Source organism: Nycticebus coucang, chromosome 6, assembly GCF_027406575.1.
Source record: "Nycticebus coucang isolate mNycCou1 chromosome 6, mNycCou1.pri, whole genome shotgun sequence".
NCBI lineage: Eukaryota > Metazoa > Chordata > Mammalia > Primates > Lorisidae > Nycticebus > Nycticebus coucang.
The window spans coordinates 62,654,453-62,677,899 of NC_069785.1; the positions used below are offsets into that span (position 1 = coordinate 62,654,453).

The 23,447-nt window shown below is 44.0% G+C and overlaps 1 protein-coding gene and 1 pseudogene across 2 annotated transcripts in view; both read right to left on the reverse strand.

Annotated features, from left to right (window-relative positions):
• ANXA2 (annexin A2) overlaps positions 1 to 2,429 on the reverse strand; it is a 44,712-nt gene extending 42,283 nt beyond the window's left edge. Inside the window, exon 1 of one of the 2 annotated variants that reach the window (XM_053593343.1) lies at positions 2,332 to 2,429. The gene's annotated coding sequence lies outside the window, so the exon portion shown is untranslated. The remainder of the gene's footprint in view (positions 1 to 2,331) is intronic. The other variant, XM_053593344.1, reaches the window with a different exon arrangement.
• A 9,638-nt stretch (positions 2,430 to 12,067) lies between these two features.
• LOC128589569 (uncharacterized) lies at positions 12,068 to 12,179 on the reverse strand (annotated as a pseudogene).
• Between the last annotated feature and the right edge of the window lie 11,268 nt (positions 12,180 to 23,447).

Below are 23,447 nucleotides of genomic sequence, written 5' to 3' on the forward strand. Positions count from 1 at the left end.
TTGTATCTCCTTATAGGCTGTCTACCTATAATGGTGGGTGAACATAGTGTGTGATTAATATTTCATGGAGTAAACGGACGTTTAAAAGCAGCACTCTAGAGCCTGGGACTCCTTTTGTGACACATCCACCCTCCTTTAATGAAAAATGGCTAGCCAGGCCCCAAGCCCTACACAAGCAAAGAATGAGAACAAAGCTTGTGACAATGCTTCAGAGCCAGATTCTAGGCCCAGGGGTGCAGGCGGAGCCTACAGCCTGCAAAATCAATAGCAATTATATAAGACAATTTACCTTTCCAGGAAAACTACTTAAATCAGAAATTACCCAGGAGACTAATGGCCATCACTGTGAGCCTAGTGTCAATCAATATCATTATTTAATAGCTCAAAGATGTAAGATGTTACATATGAAGACTCTAGTCTAAGACTGAGACTCCAGTCCAAGACTGAGCTCTTAATCAAAGACAGTGAGTCAGCAATACTTCCTGGGCATTTACCAAGAGCAGGCCACTTGGCACTGAGGGAATCATAAAATCCAAGCAGCCTCCAAATAATAAACCTCCACCTAAAAAAATGTGCATGATGGCCACACCCTTCCACTGCAAATGGGATAGACGCTTCTGGAGAACCTTGAAACTTTTAGATAATAAATGGACTTAGAAGAAGGTAGGAAATTGCTAAGCAAGAATGTCTTAACACCCTTGGCTGCAAAGGTCTTCCTAACTTAGTGACTGTTAATTCAATTTGCTGGTCTCTGGCTGGATGCGAGGACACTGCAATGAAAAAGAGGCAATGTGCCACCGCTGGACAAGCCTGGATGGCTGCTGTCGTGTCAAGGAGGTGGGAGGAAGGTGGAGAAGGAAGGTGGAGGGGCAGAGACCTAATTTTCTTTTTTTTTTTTCTTTGCAGTTTTTGGCCGGGGCTGGGCTTGAACCCACCACCTCCAGCATATGGATGGGGCTGGCACCCCACTCCCTTGAGCCACAGGTACCAGGACCAACCTTAAACTTACAAAAACTTCCAGAAAATTCTTTCAGTGATTAATTCTTTCTCCTCATCTTTCCAACTCTCCACCCACCCATCCACCCACACACACCCCACCAGAGGCAGTACTTAGACACAGTGCTTGTTCAAAAGGTTTTTCTGGGCTAGCCTGGGAACATTGTTTCAGTGGGAAAGTGCAAGTTGCATTCCAATCCAAGTTCCAGATTCTGGCACACGTGTGCACAGAATCCATCAGTGGTCAGTCTGAGGCCCAGGCCGGTGGACTCCAGCGCTGAGGGTTTGTTGGCAAGGTCCATGGGTGTACCCAGGAGGCCGAGGGTCTTTCACACACAGACTCAGAACACCCACAGCTTTAAACTGCCAATCTTACTACAAAAATGACCCTTTGCATTTGTAGCCCACCTAAGTGTTTTCGGTGTACTTTACATATTTATTTCTGAATGAACATGTTTTCTTAAATCTTCGATAACCCTGTTGGGTGGGAGCGTCCTTACAGATCCTGCCTCTGCAGTTGACGACACCGAGTCCTCAGGCCCTGGGACCTGCTGCTGTGCGGAGCGCGGAGCTGCCCCGGGCCACGCCCTTTTCTGCGCCCTCAGCCCGACCCCGGGCCGCATCGCCCAAGTAACAGGACAGCCCTTCGCACAGGGCCATGGGGAGGACGCTTCCTTCCTGATCAAAATGGGTTCAGAAATCCGCTAAGAGATTCCAGAGAGAGTGAAATCCGAAGTTGCTATCCTACAAGATAATCTAAACAAAGCGGAACCACGAACTGAGGCTTTTCCTTTTATTGGGGGTGGGCGGGCTGGCTACTCAAAACGCTCGCCCCCATCCGACCCGCCCTGCGGGTCGGTTTAGGTTTAGAAATACGCATTTCTTTCAAGTAAAGTAACTTGGAACAGCCAGGGGGCTACTTTCTAGAGCGCGGCAGAGTCGCGGCTGAGCATGGAGGACAATGGGACCCTGCCCCCCGCCACCGGGCAGCTCCCTCGGCGGCCACGCCCTGTGCCCGCCGCGCCTGGAATGCGGGGCCTCCCCAGCTCGCCGCACCCGCTTTCCCGCCAGGACTTCAGGGGAATGCCCGGCCCCCAGCCCCGTGCCCTGCACCCAGACCTGTGCGCTAGTGCCCCTTACTCCTGCCCCGAACACCTTGCCCTCCCCGCCGTGTGCCCTCCCGCAGACCCCGGGGTGCGGGCCGTCTCTCCAGCCTGCAGCCCCGGACAGGCCCTCGCTGCCCGCAGCCCCTACGAGGCCGGCCGGACTCTGTTCCCGGACTCTCCGCATCCCGCCATAGCGGGCGGGCGAGCGGGCGGGGCGCGCCCCGCTTACCTGGGCCGGGCGCCGAGAGCTGCGAGCGTCCCCAGTTGCCGAGCGGAGGCGGCTGGCCTGGGTGGGGCTTTTATACCCGCTACATCCTCCGGGTGCAGGCGAGCCCGCCCCGCCCCGCCCCGCCCCCTGCCCGCTCCCACCCAGAGCCGGGTGACTCACCCTCCCCGGCCCGCTGGGCCGTTGGGGCAGCCGCGCCCCGGACCGCTCCCCGAGCCCGGCCGTGCGGGAGCGGCTTCGCGCCCACTGCCCTGCCCTCCGGGAAAGCCCCGCCGAGGCCACCCGGGGGCCCAGTACGGGCCGCTGCTTCCTCCCTTCCTCATTTTACGTCCTGAGTGCCACGTCGAGGTCTCCGCCTGGGTTCGGGATAATAAATCAGAAAGATTTTAGTAGACTCTGGGCTTGGTTAAGTCACTTTTTTCTTGGCGTCAAGGCAGTGGAGGAAAGAATTGTTCCAAGACACATAAATCTGGGCTCCCCCGAGCCAGGGCCGTTGGCACCAGCTCCCATTACCGTCTGCAAACATATTAGCTTAACCTCTGGCCGCCCGTTCCCGCGAGGATCCCAGGGAGGGCGATTCGCCCTGGCCTGCCCTGCAAAGCCTGGCGGAGCCGCGCCCGGGAGCCAGGGCCTGAGTGGGGGTAGGAAGCCAGGACCCCGCCACGCTCGGGAGTCCCCTTCTCTCTGGGAGCTGGGCCTCTCTGCCTGGCTGGGTGGGGCCCCTGGCTTTAAACCCCAAGTTACAATAAAGAACTTTCCTCCCTTCTTCTTTCACGACTGCCGGTTTTTCCCTTCGCAGCCGCTCAGCCAGCTCCTGCGCTGAGTTCTGCTGTTTCTAGCTTTTCTTCCACAAATCACATTGGCAACACGTGGGCAAACATACTGGTGTGTATGACGGCCAAATACAGCGTTCAAACCTCATACTAGCAAGAAAGCTCGAAAGCTTTACTAAGTTTCCCCCAAAGACCTTTCACTGGCTCTTTGAACTCAACCTTAACCGACACCTTGCCCACTCCACGCAGATTTCTTTCTTTCTTTCTTTCTTTCTTTCTTTCTTTCTTTCTTTCTTTCTTTCTTTCTTTCTTTCTTTCTTTCTTTCTTTCTTTCTTTCTTTCTCTCTCTCTCTCTCTCTCTCTCTCTCTCTCTCTCTCTCTCTCTCTCTCTCTCTCTTCTTTCTTTCTTTCTTTCTTTCTTTCTTTCTTTTCTTTCTTTTCTTTCTTTCTTCTTTCGTAGGTGTGGGTCCTGCTGTCTGGCTGGAGTACAGTGGCTTCAGCATAGCTCACACAACCTCAAGCTCCTAGGCTCAAGCAATCCTCCTGCCTTGTCCTTCCGGGTAGCTGGGACTACAGGTACATCACCAAGCCTGAATAGTTTTTGTATTTTTTATAGAAACTGGATCTCCCTATTGCCCAGGTGGTTTCAAACTCCTGGCCATAGGCAATTCTCCTCCAAATGCCTCCAAAAGTAGTAGGATTACAGACAGTCATGAGCCAACTGCATCAGGACTCTTCCTCCCAGTCTTAATGATTCTGAATTTTAATCGTCCATTTAGTTTAACATCCATGTTAACTTTCCAGGTGAAGTTTCATTCACACCTGGGAATCAGAATTATGGCAAAGTTGACCCACATTCAGTGCTGTGCTTACTGTGACGTAGAGAATTAGCTGCACAGTCTGCTATAACTGGGGTCTCTTAAAACCCAGCCCAGAGCTTTCTGTTATCCGGCACTGTAACTAGGGATTATACTTGATAGGTCCTTCCAAAAGGATAAATAGGAAATGAAGTAGCAGTTTTGATGCAATTTCCAATTACCTGTATTTTTCTGTGTATAATGTGCACGTTTGAGCCAAATTTTTGAGGGAAAACAATATGGCAAATACTAATCAGTATCTTTGCAATCTATATAAATGTTTTTAATTCTTTTATTTATGCTTGTGCATTAAAACTGTAATTCCAGAGAGCAAAAACAATATTCGTTTGCAAAATAAGACCCTGGAATACTGTAACTGGTTTTGTTGAATTTACGGCAAACTTGGAATGCAAGCGTTTTTGGCCAATAAAGAGCGACATATTTTTCTTTGTACACATGAGATGGGAGCTAGCAATCTAGCTGATATTTTTACAAAAATTATTGGAAAATGTCTTCTGTTATAGATACTGTCCCCTAAGTGCTTGAGTTTGTTTCGTTCACACTTTATCTGCTGCACCTCAACACATCTAGCAGTGCCTAGCCATCAATAGGAGGTGCTCACCGAATATGATGGAATGATAGAATACAATTATTCCCTGAATACTAAAGTGTCAGAGCAAGGAGGGGCCCTGGGGATTAACTTACCCTATCCTTAACTTTATGAACGAAGAAATTAGAACCTGAATCAAGTCTTCTGCCCTAGGGATTGTATAATGCACCGAAAGTCCTTGTATTAGTTACTCTTTGTGATGTAAGAAATGCCCCCAAAATTTAGTGGTTAAAACATAAACAACTATTTACTTGCTCATGATTCTGCAATTTGGGTAGGACCCCGTGGGGACAGCCTAACTCTACTCCACCTGAAGTTGGGTTAGGTAATTCATCTGGCATTGGAGGAGGGACAGTGGCTGCTCTCATTTGTCTGGCATCTCAGCTGGGATGGCTAGAATGACAAAGAGAAGGCAGGACCTTTCTCTCCCTTGGTGTCTCATCCTCCAAGTCCTCCTTTCTCTTAAGTTAAAAAGAATGTAGTAATGGAAACTGGTTTTCGAGAAGTCAAAGCTGGCTGGGTGTGGCGGCTCATGCCTGTAATTCTAGCACTTTGGGAGACTGAGGCAGGAGGATCACTTGAGCCTAGGAGTTTATAACAAAGGCTGAGCAACATAGGATTATGAGATCCACGTTGCTCCAAAAAAAAATTTTTTTTTAAGAAGCAAAAGTTGAAGCTGCCAAGGCTCTTAGTTCACAGGCTATGTAAAAATAGGCAATAGACTGGAATTTGGCCTATGGACTGTAGTTTGGTGATACTTGCTTTGTTTTTTTTTTTTGTTTTTTTTTTTTCAGTTTTGGCCCTGGCCAGGCTTGAACCCACCACCCCCAGTATTGGGCCCGGTGCCCTACTCCTTTAGCCACAGGTGCTGCCCATGAAACTTGCTTTAATTTATAGTTTTGGCTTTGCCTTCTAGACTCTCAGCTCTGTCCTCTGAGATGTCCTTTCCTTTCCTTAAGAATGGCCTATATTTGTAGCTGAGCAGATCTCACAGTCTGCTTCATGCCAATACATAAAGGTCTAAAAGCCTCTCTTGCTTTTGAACTATTTCTGTGTTTAAGCTGGCACATGTTTCATTAATACAAATATCTTAAAAGCCAAGTGGATTTTCTATCAGTCTTATTGAGGTCCATGTCATGCTTCAAAATTCATACCCAATATAATGTTCTCAAAAACTTCATGAGTTTTATGTAAATCTTGCTCCAAGATTCACATCCTTTCTTTTGAAACATCTCTCTCTACTCACATGGAAGGCTGCAATGGGACACTCAAATGAAGATTCTTAGAAGACCCTGAGATGGTCTTCAAAGCACCACATTAAATCTTTCTGGAGTCTTTATAGTCACACACATGATTTTATTGTTATCTCGAGGGTATTTTACAATTTGCAAATATTTCACTGATCAGAATTCTACTTGAAAACCAAACAGATCTGTGTGTAGTGCAGCTTTTTTCTTGTCCTTTATCATAAGCAGCTATAGGAGGCCTGTTGGCACGTCTAACACTTTACCTAGAAATCTCTTTGGCTACATTCACAAGTTCATTGGTGCATGCATATTCTATCAATGAAGCTACCGCAGGCAACATCAATGTCCACCATCCTGCCATTGCGTGATATGTGTTGCCTCTTCCACAGTCCCCCAGAGTAAATTCCTTACTGCTTTCAACCTCCACTAACAGTCTTCTCTCTAGTTGCCACCTGGCAGTAAAGTCAATGTCCACATTTTAGGTTTTGGTTTCAGCAACGCTCCACATCTAAGTTTCAATTTCTATTTAGGTACCCATAATTACAAAATGAACCACCTCCAGATCTTAGAGATTTAAAACAACACTACCATTTACTCGTTCATGATTCTGCAAAGGACATAGTTCATCTCTGGTCTGTCTAGCGTTAGATACAGAAGGACCTCTCTCCAGCAGGGTCACTCACTTTCAAAAGGTCAAAGTAGAAGCTGCCAGGCCCAGAACTGGAACAGCATCATTTCCACCAGATTCTATTGTTTAAAGCAAGTCACATAACCCAGATTCAAGGGAAAGTGAAATAGACCCCACTTCTTCATAGAGGAGTGACTTGTGTTTATGAGGGTAGAATGGATTGCTGGCTACTCTCTTTACAGACAATCCACCACAATCCTTAAACTAGTAAGTGGCTGAACTGAGGCCAGAGTATATTTTTCTGCCCTTCAATGCACTGCTTTTTCCATGATACCACATTTCTTAGAGACCACCTCTGTTTCAGTGAGATACAGGCTGACCCCAGCCCTTCTACGCTGTATGCTTTAGATATGCACTAACCATAAAGCTATTACTGGTATTTCCCCCAAATCTGCATAACACATAATGTAATCAATACACCATGATGTCTTACATTTGAAGGCAGGGCCAGAAGAAAAAAAAGGGATGTATTTGGGAAATCCATCATAACACCACATAATAGGGGTTCTAGAAAGAAAGAAGAGGCAGGAGAAGTAGCAGACAAGAATTTCCTAAGCCATGAGTTTTTAGATTGAAAAAGCTGCAGTGAATGGAAAATAAAACCAAGGCACATATTTCAGAATACTGGGAGGCAACAAGGAGAAGCTCCTGAAAGATCCCAAGGAGATAAAACAAACCACATATACATCAGAAATGAGAGCGGTCCATGGGCCATTACAAAAGCTTTGATATATACAAACATCAATTATATAAAATATGTGCAGAAGAAAACAAATGAAGCCTTCCCAGCAACACCGGTAAGCTGATAAGCTGAGCAAGTTGAAACTTGCATGGATGAATCAGAAAGGACGCTGTGGACTGTGTTTCTTAGAAGTGAAATAATGGACCGTAAAACAGACTGTCTCAAAACCTTTGCCATGACCTGCACATTATATGCAACACTGAGATCTTGGTTCCTAAATACTATTTCTCTAAAAAAGGACCCAGGGCTTCTTGGAGAAAGGGCTGATCCCAGAGATGGGACAGAGAAAATACAAGGTGAGCTTTGTGCTAAACAACTAATGGGGACATATCAAAAAGACACGAAAGGCTCAGCCCCTGTGGCTCAAGCAGCTAAGGCGCCAGTCAATACACCTGAGCAGGCAGGTTCGAATCCAGCCCAGGCCCACCAAAAACAATGATGGCTGCAACCAAAAAACTGCCGAGTGTTGTGGTGCATGCCTGTACTTGGGAGGCGGAGGCAGGAGAATTGCTTGAGCCCAGTAGTTTGAGGTTGCTGTGAGCTGTGATGCCACAGCACTCTACCCAGGCGACAGCTTGAGGCTCTGTCTCAAAAAAAAAAAAAAAAAGACATAAAAGCCAGTTTGAAGGGGTTCTCACTGGAAAAATGTAGAATAATTGAGCATCGAATTAAATAAAGATAGGAATCAGTTCTATCACATTGGATCGTCTAAACTGAAGGTAAAATAAAATACACAAAAATGTTGACTAGGGAAAGCTCTTCTTTATTAATGAATGACAACTATAAATTTATGAAGAAAGCTACCTGGCCACTTGAATCCTTTTAAACCCTCCGTTTTTTCATCTGTGATACTGCAGGACTATTGTAGTATAAAGAGTGCCTGGCAGATTGTAGGTGATGGAAAAAACTATGGTTATTTCCTTCAATTTCTGAGTCTTTTCAGCATCTAGCCCTCCTGAACTCACAGTTAGACCTCATCAAATCTTTGTTGAATTCGGGTGTCATGACCTAAAACACACAGTGCTCTTGGTATGGACAAACCACAATTTCTATATTGTTTGGAGATATTCTCCAGGAAACATCTATAGTGATCCCAATGTCTCTTTCTCAGTGGTAACAGATCTTTCCATCTAAATTCATCCTCTACAAGGCAGCCAGAATTATCTTTCTAAGGTGTAATTCTGATTAAGTGATTGTTCTCCAGAAACTCTCCCCAGCAGGGTTCTGACCTACCTGGACCTCCCTTCCTGCAACTCCCCCCAACAGCTCCCTGCGCCGCTGCCCTAACAGGCCAACCTTGTTCATAGCTCCCTGCCTTTCTGCATCCTGTGTCTCTGTTGGAATGCCCTTTCCTCCTTCCCTCAATGGTGAACTTTGCCTCATCCTTCAAGCCTCAGAGCAAATACGATTTCCCTCTGGAATAAAGCCTTTCGCAAACCTTCTAAGTAGACGCGGTCCTAATCAACTTCTCTTGGCCTTTTTTTACATACCTCTTCTCTGCCCTTGCCAGCTTGCACTGTTATTTTTTTACTTGCTAGGCAGGAGCTCTGTTAGGACAGGCATTTGGTGTTTCCTCCTGGTGCTAACATCATTTCACCTACTAACTGTTACCACTGGATTTCTTTCCATATGTGCATTACCTTGCCTTTAAACTCACCTGACAAAAATTAAAGGCTGATAGTATCAAGGTGACAGAAAGGGGTATGAGGGGAATGCTCACATATTATTGGGGGTGGGGGCATTATGGCAGTATCTATGAATATTTAAAATGCTTATGTCTTTTGAGTCACGGATGTTGCTTCAGGAAAGGTATCCAGAAGGGTCCTACGCGATCACAACAACATGTGTAGAAGGATGGTTATTGCAACAGTTTAAGGCCAAAACACCCTAAGTGTCCATCAATAAGGTCGAATTAAATTAATTATAGAATATCTGTACAATGGAATAAAATAGAGTAGATCAATATGTTTTAACATGGATAGATTTCTTTCTTTCTTTCTTTTTTTTTTTTTTGTGGAGACAGAGTCTCCCTTTACCGCCTTCAGTAGAGTGCCGTGATGTCACAGGACTCACAGCAACCTCTAGCTCTTGGGCTTCCGCGATTCTCCTGCCTCAGCCTCCTGAGCAGCTGGGATTACAGGCACCCGCCACAACGCCCGGCTATTTTTTGGTTGCAGTTTGGCCGGGGCTGGATTTGAACCCGCCACCCTCCGTATATGGGGCCGGTGCCCTACTCACTGAGCCACAGGTGCCACCCAACATGGATAGATTTCTAATGTCTCTCATCGTGTTGAAAGAGAGGACCAGCAGAATGTATGTAAAGCTGTGTTTGGTGGCATACTAAATTACAATATTGATATATACAATATTACAAAGACTGACTTGGCTATAAATGCCCACCCCGTCAAGAGGATTTTTGTATCAACTCACTGTGTTACTGGGATCTTCCTGAGTTGTAGCATCTTAGTTCTTTACTCAGCACATTTTGCTGCATTTTTATACGTTGGCATGTCAGAGGATGAAGATTTCAAACTCTCATCAGCTTCCGTTCTTTCTTCAAGCAGCATTTCCCACCTAATTTCGCACCAAATACATACAAATACAGTGTTTAGGTTCTAACTGTTATCAATAGAAAAAAACTAATTTGGCAAACAATATTTATTTCTTAGCTATAGAGCTATTCAACATAGGATAACATTTTTCATAAAATAAAATATTTGTACATTTTAATGGGTATGAAAACATACAAAAAAGGCTGGGCGCAATGAGTCACGCCTGTGGTCTCAGCTACTCTGGAGGCTGGGGCAGGAGGACAGCCTGTGTCCAGGAGCTCAAAGCTGCAGGGAGCTATAATGTGTCATTTCTCTCCTGTCTGGGCAACAAGATCTTCTCTTAAAACAAGTATATGTATAACTGCATTCTGAATGTTTTCATCTTTGTTAAATGTCCACTAGATGTATTTTGTTTTTTGTTTGTTTGTTTGTTTTTTTAAGACAGAGTTTCACTATGTCGCCCTTGGTACAGTGCCGTGGCATCACAGCTGACAGCATTCTCAAACTCTTAGGGTTAAGTGAGTCTCTTACCTCAGCCTCCCAAATGCCCTGTTTCCCCGAAAATAAGACATCCTCCAAAATAAGACCTACTCACAGGAAAGATAAGACGTCCCCTGAAAATAAGACCTAGCGCATCTTTGGGAGCACACCTTAATATAAGACACTGTCTTATTTTTGGGGAAACAGGGTAGCAGGGACTATAGGCGCCCACCATAATGCCTGGCTATTTCTTTGTTGTAGTTGTTATTGTTGTTTAGCAGGCCCAGGCTGGGGTTGAACCCATGAGCCCTGGTATATGTGGCCAGCGCCCTTAACCACTGAGCAACAGGCACTGAGCCATATTTTGGTGTTTTGAATATTTTTTTAGCTTCGAAGACTTTATGTTGGCTGAGAAAAAAGGCAAGTAGCATAATAAGACTAATTTGTTTCTATTTATGTTAATATCTATGTGTGTATAGGTAGGCACGTGTATACGCATACGTAAATCATGGAAGTATATACGCCAAACACACATTGGTTAACTTTGGGGAAAATATGTGCAAAGGATCATGTGTACATTTTATCATATATGCTTCTTTGCATTATTTGATTTTTTGTTAACAATGAAAAAATTACTTCCATAATTTTAAAAGCGGTTGAGAAACAGTAAAAAACATACATAGCTAGTGAAAAGAAGGGCTGCCTTCTCCCATTTAAGATTATGACAGCCCGTGCCGGACTTAGGGAAAAACGTGTATCTTTTGGATAGCACGTTCCATGTGTATTTAAGAAAACACAATCATTAAATAATCCTTAGAGGAAAACTTGGACATCAGAGCACCCTCTGCTGACAAAGAAAACACTCACTATTGTAAAGTCTTGTTGATTTTATTTCTTCTAATCATAATCTATGAGAATACAACGTAGGCAGGGCCAATGCTTACATATTTCATATAAGGCATGAAGAAAAGCAAGGTTTGGTAATTAAATCAATATGATAACTAATGTGTGGGGTGAAGTTCATGGGAAGGATGAAACAGATTTGTTTGTGTCACCTTTGTGTTGTTAGTATCACATCGTTCATCTCGGGGACCATGACTGTTTTTCCATGTCAGGCTGCACCATCCGTTTAGAAGCTCCTTGTTTCCGGCGGCGCCTGTGGCTCAGTCAGTAAGGCGCCAGCCCCATATACCGAGGGTGGCGGGTTCAAACCCAGCCCCGGCCAAACTGCAACCAATAAATAGCCGGGCGTTGTGGCGGGTGCCTGTAGTCCCAGCTACTCGGGAGGCTGAGGCAAGAGAATCGCGTAAGCCCAGGAGTTGGAGGTTGCTGTGAGCTGTGTGAGGCCACGGCACTCTACCGAGGGCCATAAAGTAAGACTCTGTCTCTACAAGAAAAAAAAAAAAAAAAAAAGAAGCTCCTTGTTTCTCTTTGTAACCCCAGAATCCCAACCAGTGTGGAGCTGACAACAGGCTCCCCGCGTTTAAAGGCCTTTGTTGGAGTGGACTCTATTGCTGGGCACTCTGGTAATCACCAGAGAACTCGGGAGGCAGCGGCACTGGTCCTAGTCCTAGCTCCCACATGAATTGGATACACTTGGCCACTGCACCTAAGGTCTCTCAGTTCTGTTTCTCATCTGGAAAATGAGGGGCTTTGACTAAAAATTCAAGTTCTTTTTTTAGCTTTAAAATGCAATCCTTAATATGCAAATATTTAGGCACATTAATCATGTCCATGCACATGGATATGGCTAAGCAGAAATTAATTTTATCTATTCATTATAAAGCCCAATAGGATTTTGTTTTGGTTTTCTTTTTATTGTTTGGATAGAGGATGTATCAGATATTAAACTGATAAGAATAGATACTACACTTGATCTTAGCCAAAAGGCCAAGAAGTGATTTTTTTTTAATTTTTTAACTAATTAATTATTTTTTTTTTTTTGAGACAGAGCCTCAAGCTGTCACTCTGGGTAGAGTGCTGTGGCGTCACAGCTCACAGCAACTGCAATCTCCTGGGCTGAAGCGATTGTCCTGCCTCAGCCTTCCATGTAGCTGGGACTACAGGCGCTGGCTACAACACCTGGCCGAAGCAATTTTTGTTTTTTTTATTGTTTGGGATTCATTGAGGGCACAAAGTTAGATTACACTGATTGCATTTGTAGATAAAGTCCCTCTTATAATTGCCCAACAGGATTTTGAAATAGGAGTAATGAATCATAAAACGCTACCTTTTTATAAGTAGATCAATAGATCATTTTTATCAAAGACAATTGTCTTTTCTCTCTCTGAGTTCCCTTTTTGTCTAAATGATTTGGCAGGGTATTCCTATGTCATTTAATATATCCATATAAAGTTGTTGCTTCCCCTCCGACTCTTTGGATTGTGGGGCTCCAACATGTTTCCAGTCCACAAATCATTTAAATACATAACTGTGACTGAAAAATATCACGGTAAAGTAAAATGAAGCTGTGAAGAATATTGTTCAAATATTAACAAGGCAACTGTTAAATATCCCTAATGTTGCAAAAGGAATTTAGACTTTGGTTTGGTTTTTAGCTTTTTAAAACATTTAATTTTTATGGATAGGTAAGAGCTGTACCCAGATTTCTAATAATGTGACCCTCTGATAACCGCCGCAGGTAACCAGACATGGGGATGTACACTGGGGACGCACTAAAGCTGCTCTGTCAGGGAGCACTGGCAAAGAACAAGCAGCATAAACCCCGTGTTCAAGCCCAAGGCCAGAGTTAGTGCAGGGATGCTTTGTGAGGATGTGAGAAGTTGGGGTAGAGCTAAGCTAGATACCAAGGAAGGAGCCAAGGACACTAGGATCTGTCCAAAAGTCTAAAGCCCAGGGCAGAAGCAAAGCAGGAGCTGAAGCCAAGGCTGCACACGGGAAGAACAGAAACAAGGAGCAGGGGGTGGGGGAGGAGGTGAACAACTGCGGGTGGGGCTGGAGTGGGGCTCTAACCCCCTCAGAGAAGCCGGGGCGGGGTCAGGCGGGGCTGGAGTGAACAGCGGGACGGATTCTGCAATAGATGACCTCTGTCATATCTTCAAACAACATCAGAAAAAGGAAAGAATGACAGGAGGACAAAGAGGAAAAAAAGAGAATGATAGCCATGGAGGAGTGTGCTGGGAGGGGGGTTCCTGTGAGACTGTGACACAGAGAGAGCTGGAGGGAGTCTATACTCCTGACCAAGGTGTAACTGTAATTTTTATTTTGTGTTATTTTATTTTATTTTATTTATTTTTTTGAGACAGAGTCTCACTATGTCATCCTAGGTAGAGTGCTGTAGCATCACAGCTCACAGCAACCTCAAACACTTGGGCTTAAGCGATTTTCTTGCCTCAGCCTCCCAAGTAGCTGGACCTATAGGCGCCCACCACAATGCCCGTCTATTTTTGGGTTGCAGTTGTCATTGTTGTTTAGCAGGCTCGGACTGGGTTCGAACCCACCAACCTCGGTGTATGTGGCTGGTGCTGTAACCACTGTGCTACAGGTACCGAGCCCATACCTATAATTTTTTAACATCCCAATCATAATTTCTTAGCATCTAGGAACCAGATATTTTGCTTCAAATCATCTATAAGTTCCTTGCTAGCTTTTAAATTTCTAAGACCCTGCTGAAACAGAGTCTTGAATTCTGTAAGACTCAGTTAAAACAATCATCAAAAGACCTATAATCCAACTTTATTACTTAGGCAGCAGAATTTCAGTTCAACTCCATAACACTTTGGGATCTGGTTTTCCTGGGGCCCTTGGTGAGAAGGCCTGTTTGCTTTCTAATAGGGTGGGTCTCAGTATTGTGTTAGAAGCAAATGGCAAACAGATGGGTAAGCTGCCCTAATCAGCAATAGAAAAAAAAAAAAAAACTTTTTTAGAATGAAAGGTTCTTCTTCTCCAAATCCCAAGGCTCCACTACCTAATTTGGAGATGACCCAGATGATTACTCTGGTCTTTCCCTTGTCTGGTTTCTATGATTCATCAGCTATAGCAACAAGGGTGGGGTAAAAAACTAAAAAACACCAACTCTCCAGTATTCAAGTTATGTTGCAGCTCATGAGGAAGAGCTACAAGGATTGTAAAAGAATGAGAAAAGCTAACTCCTAACTCAGAAATGTTTCCTAGGAGGCTTCCCGCTATCTGGTGCCCATTGTCTTTCCTTTTAATTATCAATTACACAAACTTTTCTGTTTATCAAGTGTCTTACAAGTATGTTTCTGTGAAATTGAAGGCAGCTATGGTTACCAGAATACCATCAATGCTCTTCTATGAAATTGGAAAAGAAAAAAAAACCCAAACCACAAAACAATGCTTATTATAGTTCAGATGAAAGCCTAGGCGGTTTTGACCAGCCGTGTCCCTGAAATAGCTGCCAGTATCTACCTGAGCCAATCAGGGAACTCTTAAGACGAGACTTGTCCAATTTAACCAATGTTGAGACTGTACTAGACTCCGGGCCGGGCAGGACTGTACTGCACATATATAATAGGAAAAAACATGTCGCTCCTCCGTAAGAACCAGTCACTAGTGGAAGTAAATATATTATTATAAATTGACAAATGCATCGGAAATGGAATCAAAGTGCTAGGGGCACCCCGTAAGAGACTGACTAATCCTGCAAGTTAACCATTAGTGAAAGGCAGCTGGCCATTCCATCTTGGTCAAGGCATTAATAGTTACTCAGAGGTATTTGAAGTCATTGTGCAAACCATAAAAGAGGAAACAGGGCACAGACCAATGTATTCTGTGTCAGCAGGAAGTGGTAACGTAGAGAGGTGTGACTGTTTATCTTTAAACGAACCATCCAGTATAAAAACAGGTGAAGAAGATTAATCACTACAGAAGGTATACATTTACCCGATGAATGTCACCATTGTGAAATTTGTAACGATGAATCGTTTTTGAAATCCTTTATTTCCCTCAAAGCTTAAGGCAAATTCTGATCACTTGATAGTTTTGAGAAACAAAGCTAGTGACTGGAGGGCACAGGAGAGTGGGGGAAGAGGATACTGAACAACCAGGGGGGTGAAAGCGTCATGAAGCCAGGATCAAGCCTTCTTTTGATAACATTGTTTGAGAAATCAGCAGGTTTTATTGTCTGGTTTGAAGAAAATGTGATCATTCTGATAAGAGATCTGAAGTGGATAATCTACGCAGGTATCAATCCAATCAAACGTTTTGAGTTCCTGTTATAACATTCAAAATCATATAGTATTATTTAAAAGTAAGTAATTTGGGGTGGCGCCTGTGGCTCTGGCCCCATATGCCAGAGGTGGCGGGTTCAAGTCCGGCCCCAGCCAAAAACTGCAAAAAAAAAAAAAAAAGTAAGTAATTTGAGGGGATAAAATGACCAAAATCATAGTGGACTGGCATGGAATCTTCAACGATGACATACCTATGGAAAATGTACTTATACACCAAAAAAGAGTTTCAAAAACCAAAACTCCCATAAGCAAGAGAATAGCCAAGTGTGTTGCAGTTTCCGATGCGCATGCCACAGGTAGGTCTGAATAAAAATGGGTTAACACCACCCATCCCTTTCCTCTTCTGGAGCCAGTGGTATGTTTCTGGGCATTCTGGATAGTGGGAGCAGTCTCAGACATGAACCCAAAAAACTGAAGAGTAAAGGTTACTCTTTTTCATAGAAGGTTACAGAGTTAGTGGATGCACAGTTGGACCTGAGGGTCCTCACAAATGTCGGCCACTCTTGGAATAGTTAACATTGTTTCTGTTAGCCTCTTACTAAATCAGACAGCTAATCAATGGTGTACCTAATGAAATTATCTGCCTTGTATTGTTAGAAAAAATACAAGAAGACTTCATACCTTTAACATCAAACTGAAAAGCCAGGTGGGAGCATGGCCTGGGACCCACATTTTCTGGCAATATGGATTCTCCATTTTACTACTTAGTTTATATTGGGTAAGCCCAACTTTCTCCTTTAAGACTACAACCCCATCTAGTTTAAACATTTAAGCATTATCTTAAATGTAACATAAACATTAAAACACCCTGGAGAGGAGCTTAGAGGTTGACTTACTCTGACCCGTCAAGCCCCTTAGGGAGGCAATCTGGGTTTTATTTTGGGCGTTTGAGCTCAGCTGCTTGGCTTTCTTTGTTTTTCTTCCCTATACTTCAGAGTCCAAGTTTTAAAAGGTTAGGAGAACTACCTAAACCCTTAAGAAAAAAAAAAAGGTTAGGAGAAAGACTAAGTAGGCAAAAGTAGCATTTAAAGAGTTAACCATTACTTTTCAAGTGACTTTCTTGGGAAGTTAACCAATCTTTTGCCCAGATGCAGAAATCAGTTCCAAATGATATAATTGGAATGTAATTCTCCGAAGAAAAATGCTTGAAAGGAACCCCTACTCCATTTAGCTTTGGGCCTAAAAGGAGAGGCATCTGACCCACCACGTATGAGGGTCTGCAGTCCTCACCACCCTATGGTAACACTGGTCCATCTCATCTTCCATCTCCGAGGTGGTTGCACACTCACAAACAAGGCAGGCATATTTGTTACCATAGACACAGGGTGAAGAGCTTGCCAAGTAAGACTGATCACTGTAACTTCAGGTCTAAATTGAAACATATCCTCTCCTCACCTCCCTGCCCTCAGACTTCCCTAGTTTCCATGCGGTCCCCCAAGCTCTCCTACCTACTATAGCCATACTCTCCATTCTCCAAGTCTAACCATCCTGCCTTCTCTCACTCCCACGCCCTGTTAAAAAGCTTTTGATTACTCCCCATCTCAAGATAACATCCACTATCTTTAATCAAAGCACCCAGGACTTCTTATCCACCAGTCCTCCCCAACATGCTTTCTTAGATTCCATTTCTTCTCTGTCACAGGCAGCCTGGCCAGGCCCCCGCACAGCTGTATGACTTGCCACACAACTATGCTATGCCTGTTTGTATCTCTGCGAAGTTGCACATACTTTGTCCCTGAACTTGAAATTCCTTTCCACTCTAGCAACCTCTTTTCAAATTTTGGCTCAAATGACACCTCTTATCGATTTGACCTGACAATACTTCTCATTTATACAGTGATTTACATTTTAAAAAGCACCTTTATATCCATTATTTATTGAATAGCTGCTACAGCCTGTAGAATAATCCAGGCATTAATACCTGGATTTTACAGTTGGAAAGGCTTGAAGAGGGAGGGCTAGCCTTTGCAAATGGTGGCACTGAGACTCTGTCTCAGCACTCTCCGTTCTCCCTTCCCTGAACCGCCTCTTCCAACAAACTCCAACTCTGGGCTGGCTCCTTCTAAGACTCAGCCTCTCATACTTCTCTTCCTCTCAAAGTTGCAGCTGACAAGTCTTAACATTCTGAAGACTTCCCAATGCTGGATGTGAATTAACTCTAGCACTGGGCTCCTGGGAGGCAGAAGACTTGGTTGACAGCAAACTCAGCACTCCCTCATATGCAAAATGACATTTTGGCCTTAGGCACTTACTAAGTTATAGAGTCCTGCTCCTTAAGAGTAAAAGTTTTCAGGCACTAGAGTGTAGCATTAAAAACAGCCAAACTGAATTAGGGACTGGCCTACCACTTAATTAGCCTTCCTGCACGCAGACGTATGCAGACACATTCAGGCCCACTGCACTGTGACTTCACAGTCCACGCCTCTTCTTCTGAACTCAAACGACACTCATTGTGCAATTGCATGAGATTGCAGATGGGTACTGGACAGAAACTATTTCTAGCTGCCTGTGTGGCACTGGGCAATTATAATTTGCATCACTTTTGGTGGGGCTGAGGGCAGGTATTATACTTGCTAAATGTGCTCCATTTTTTCCCCATAATAATAAAACTACTGTTGATGTATTGTTGGAGCCTCTGACTAAATAGTTAAAAATTAAACACATAATCCATAAAATACAGACTAGGTATAAGATGCAATCTATTCGTTAGTTGTATAGAAATGTTAACTTTCTCATTCAATCAAACAAATGGTTCTTAATCATTTATCCTGTATCTATTTCTGGCTTTCCGTTGACAACTTCAGGAATAAATGTGAACACTGTCTCATGAAGGATTATGTAGGCAGTAAGACTGTTCCTGGACATGATATTCTCTTTATTTGGAGCCCCATCCGACAGGTTAAATCCTTCCCCGAAACTTTACAGTTTAGTTTTAGCAGCTTAGGTTGGGCTAGTTTGCAAAACTGTGGATGACTCATGTTTACACGGCACCGGAGAACATCACCTACAGATGGTGAGGTGCTTGAGAGAGTGGGCGCCTTTTCAGCACACTGGAGATGGGACACATCTCTCCCTGTGATAAGCGGTAAGTCTGTTGTTGTTACTGTTGTTGCCCCAGGAAGAATCACAGGATGCATATTCAGGTCTAGACAAGTTTTGGCTGATAAGTACAAGGTGTTTAGGAGGTTTTGAGATATGCTATCTTCAAAATTGTTAAATCTGAACAATTTTGACTCTGAATTTGGACTCTGAATTTCTAAGGCAAACCTTTGCACCTTTGCATTTGTACTTCTTCTGTTGCCCTTAAATAGAGTATTATTAAATGAGATAGCACTGTACAAATATATCACAACCATGGAGCTTAGTATTTAAATAAGGAAAATATACCCACGATCTAATGGAATACGAAAGGTACTGATTGGAGGGATAGCCGTGACGAGTGTGGTCTTTGATAAACACAAAATTGGGGGTTTTAGTTTCTTTCCTTGTGCAAGACTGCCCTTGAGTTGCCCTTGTGAGCAGGGAGGTTTAAAATTCAGGCGGAGACAACCTAGCTACCTACATGCAGGTGTTTGGGAGCTCTTCAGTATCAGCACAATGTAATCCATTGAGCATCCAGGCTTTGTATAGCCCTCGGCCTTGTGTTAGCTACGCAGCCACGGAGAGACGCAATCTCGCCTGTGATGAGCTTACCATCTGTTTAGATTATATACACGGCAGATGAAACATTTGACAGAGGAAAATGTGAAGTATCATCTGATACATAGAATTTGTGGCATTATAATTCTGGAGAATTATAATTATAAAATCATTAATTAAAATTCAGAAGAAAAGACTTTTAGGAGTGGCAGTGTAAGAGAATTTTCATGCCCTGGACCTAAAAAGCAAGAGTCCTTGATTTTCCTCTTATTTTAACACTTTTGTCCTTATGCCTCTCTGAATCGTTTGTTAGAGGATGACTCTACCAGTCTTTAGTAGGACATTTCTGCTCACAAGTAACGAAAAAACCTATTGAGACTTGCAAATAAGAAAAGGGGTATCTTGGGTAAAGGCACCAAGAAGTCTGGGTCCGTCAGGACTCCGACCCTGTGAATTCCTTGCTTCTCCCTCAGAGTCTGGACTTTATCTTTAGGGTGGCGTCTGACCTACTCACATGGTGAGCAGCAGCATCAGTACTGTGGTGTGTCTGTAGGCACACCCAGGAGAGAGTGCTTCATCTCATAAACATCCCCTAAGAGTCCAGGACCTTGTGCGGGCTAGATACAATCCTCCATTCATACCCTAGGCCCGAGACGTTTACTAGGTACTGACTGGTTTAGATCTGGGTTACTGTGCAAATCACAGAGATTAGACCCACCAGGGCCCATTCCTGGAGTTGGAGGTAGGGTCAATTTCACCCAAATTTCTTGGCAGCTAAGCAATAGGGAATAAATTGGTGTGTGTGTGTGTGCGCGCGTGCAGGAACTGGCTAGGGACAGGGAGACTCTGAATTTCTAAGTCAAACCTTTGCACCTAGAATCCTGACCTTATTGTCCACCTCCCTCTCATAGCCTTTCCCCGGGGCTCCCAACTGGTTCCCCACTAATTATTATCTCTTCAGTCTTCGTGTTACATTGGCTGACAGGTATTCTTCCCTTAATCTGTAACTATAAATAGATTCCCTTGGTTCCTTTACCTGATATCCTTTTCTTATTTATGGTCTGAGTAGGCTTTTCTGTTACTTGTGACCAGAGATGTCCTACCAAAACAAAACCAAAACCTCTTCTCCTGGATTCTCTGCCTGGGTAGCGCCCTCCCTGTCTCCTCTGGCCCGTCTCTAAGTGGCCTCCATGGGCTCCTCCCCCCTGCCCCCCCCTTCAAGCCTCCTTGCCGTGACTCCTGCTCTTGCTCCATGGAATCCTCTGCTGATAATCCATGAAATTTCCCTTAGTTTTCATCCTCCTTGACTTCCCCATGGTACCTGACACTGAACAATACTCCTTCAACAAACTTTTTTTTTTTTTTTTTTGTAGAGACAGAGTCTCACTTTATGGCCCTCGGTAGAGTGCCGTGGCCTCACACAGCTCACAGCAACCTCCAACTCCTGGGCTTACGCGATTCTCTTGCCTCAGCCTCCTGAGTAGCTGGGACTACAGGCACCTGCCACAATGCCCGGCTATTTTTTGGTTGCAGTTCAGCCCGAGCGGGGTTTGAACCCGCCACCCTCAGTATATGGGGCCAGCGCTTTACCGACTGAGCCACAGGCACCGCCCTCCTTCAACAAACTTTTAAATATGAAATCATCTTAAATTTAGGAACTTGTTGCAGAAATACTACACATAGCTCCTGCACATTTTTCCTTAGGACTTCCTGTTAAGCTTTCCCTGCCCAAATCCTCCAGTTTGAGATTCAGTTGTAGACCTGATGCCTCATTCCCAGTTTCTATTCTGGTGTTTATTTCCTAAGTATGAGACGAGCTCTGACATAACCACACCAAAATCAGGAAATTAATTTGTTAATTAATTAATTAACCGACACATCATTACCTAACACATAATGACATAACCACACCAAAATCAGGAAATTAATTTGTTAATTAATTAATTAACCGACACATCATTACCAACGAATCCACACATTCCATTCAAGTTTTGCAAACTGTTCAAATCTGTCCTGTATGGGACCAGGACGGGATCGTGGGTCATATTCAGTAGGCTTTAATCTGTAACAGTCTTATAGTGCCAAAGACAGGTAATCTGAAGATTACTGACCATTTACTTTATAATCTGTCCCTCAGTCTGGGTTTCTCTCGTATTTCCTCATGTGGCAGGAATACTCCACAGTAGTGATGCTCTGACTTCCTTGGTGCTTCTCAGGAAGCACACTGTTGATTTGTCTCATTACTGGCGATAGTTTTATTCCTTTGTGAAGATTGTTTCTGCTAGGTTTGTTAGGCATCAAGTAACAGGTGTACTAAACTTAATAACAAATCATAGGTGATTTGTGGGGAGAGTCTGCAAGGCTATGTAAATATTCCTATATATCATAAAATTTTCACTTATACAGTCAGCATCCATTGATGATTCTTAGCTAATTATTACCCTAATGGTTGCAAATTAGTGATTTTCCTAATTCCTCTATTCTGTTTCCTGGCTGACCTTCTACTGTGGAACAGAATTTTCCCTTCTTCCCCATTTATTCACTCCTATCAGTATATGCTTCTGAGTTCCCATTTTACTCAAAGGGTTACATTGATTACATTCGGTTAGCATCATCATTTGACGCTCAAATTTTCCTGGAGCTAGGAACTCTGTTTTTAGAGACAGAATCTCGCTCTGTTGCCCAGGCTAGAGTGCAGTGTAGTGGTATGATCACTTCAGCCTCCTGAGTAGCTGGGACTACAGGGGTACACCACCACACCTATTTTATTATTATTATTATTTTTTGTACCCGTAAAGTCTTACAATGTTGCTCAGGCTGATATCCAACTCCCGGCCTCAAGTGATCATCCTACCCTGGCCTCCCAAAGTGCTGGAAGTACAGGTGTGGACCACTGCACCCAGCCCTAGGAACTCCTTTAAGTTAGTTTCTGTGTTCTTTTGATATGCCTTTTTTTTGAGACAGAGTCTCACTTTGTCACCCTGGGTAGAGAACAGTGGTGTCAGAGCTCACAGCAACCTCAAATTCTTGGGCTTAAGCAATTCTCTTGCCTCAGCCTCCCAAGTAGCTGGGACTACAGGCAACTGCCACAACGCTGGACTATTTTTTGGTTGTAGTTGTCATTGTTATTTGGCAGGCCTGGGCTGGATTCGAACCTGCCAGCTTTGGTGTATGTGGCTGGCGCCCTAGCTGCTGAGCTACAGGCACCGAGCCTTGAAATGCCCTTATCATTCTTTGAGTCCTTTCTTTCTGGTGCCATGTGAACCCCATCTTGGAATCAGTGATTTCTTCAAGGAGCTTTTGTTTCTTTTAGTGAAGAATGGGATTTAGAAAACAAGGTCTGGGACTGGGTGTGGTGGCTCACACCTGTAATCCTAGCACTCTGGGAGGCTGAGGCAGGTGGATTGCTGAAGCTCAGGAGACCAGCCTGAGCAAGAGTGAGACCCCATTTCTACTAAAAATAGAAAAACTAGTAGCCAGGCATTGTGGCAGGCACCTGTATTCCCAGCCACTTGGGAAGCTGAGGCAACAGGATCGCTTGAGCCCAAGGGTTTTGAGGTTGCCATCAGCTATGACACCATGGCAGTCTACTCAGGGTGACAGAGTGAGACTCTGTCTCAAAACAAAAAAGAAAAAGAAAACAAGGTCTAGGTGCTAGACACTAGATGTGTTCCTTGCTACTGGAATGTCACTGCTTTTAAATTCTCAGAATTAGGAAATACGTATGCAAATGTATCTACACAGGTATAACTGTTTTTCCAGCTCTCCCAATGAGCATATTAATTACCATAAATTCACTCTGATACTTCCAATTCTAATCCGGTATCACAGACTTATCCTTGCTTTCTCTTCCTCCTTATTTTCAATGTATTTCTTCGTATGTTCAGTTAACCTGATTTAAAAACAAAGTCCTAGTCCCTTGGCCCAAACAAAGGGGAAAAGGAGTGTCTTGGTCAGTTTTGTGCTGCTATAACAAAATACCATGGATCGGATGATTTATAGAGAAGGGAAATTTAGTTCTCACAGCTCTGAAAGGCAGGAGGTCCAAGACCTTACTGCATCCTCACAAGATGGGCAAGAGAGGACAAATGTTGAGTCATCACGGCAGCAGCCAGAAGGGGGGAATCGGCCCCCACAAGCCCTTTTTATAATAGCATTAACCCATTCACGACCCCGCCACCTCCCAAAGGCAACAACTCCCAGCACTGTTGCATTAGGGATTAAGTTTCCAACGCGTGGGTCTTGAAACCACAGGAAGGAAGAAAGAAAAGAGGAAGGAAAGACCAGCTTGGTCCCGGACTTGCCAGCACTGCCTTTT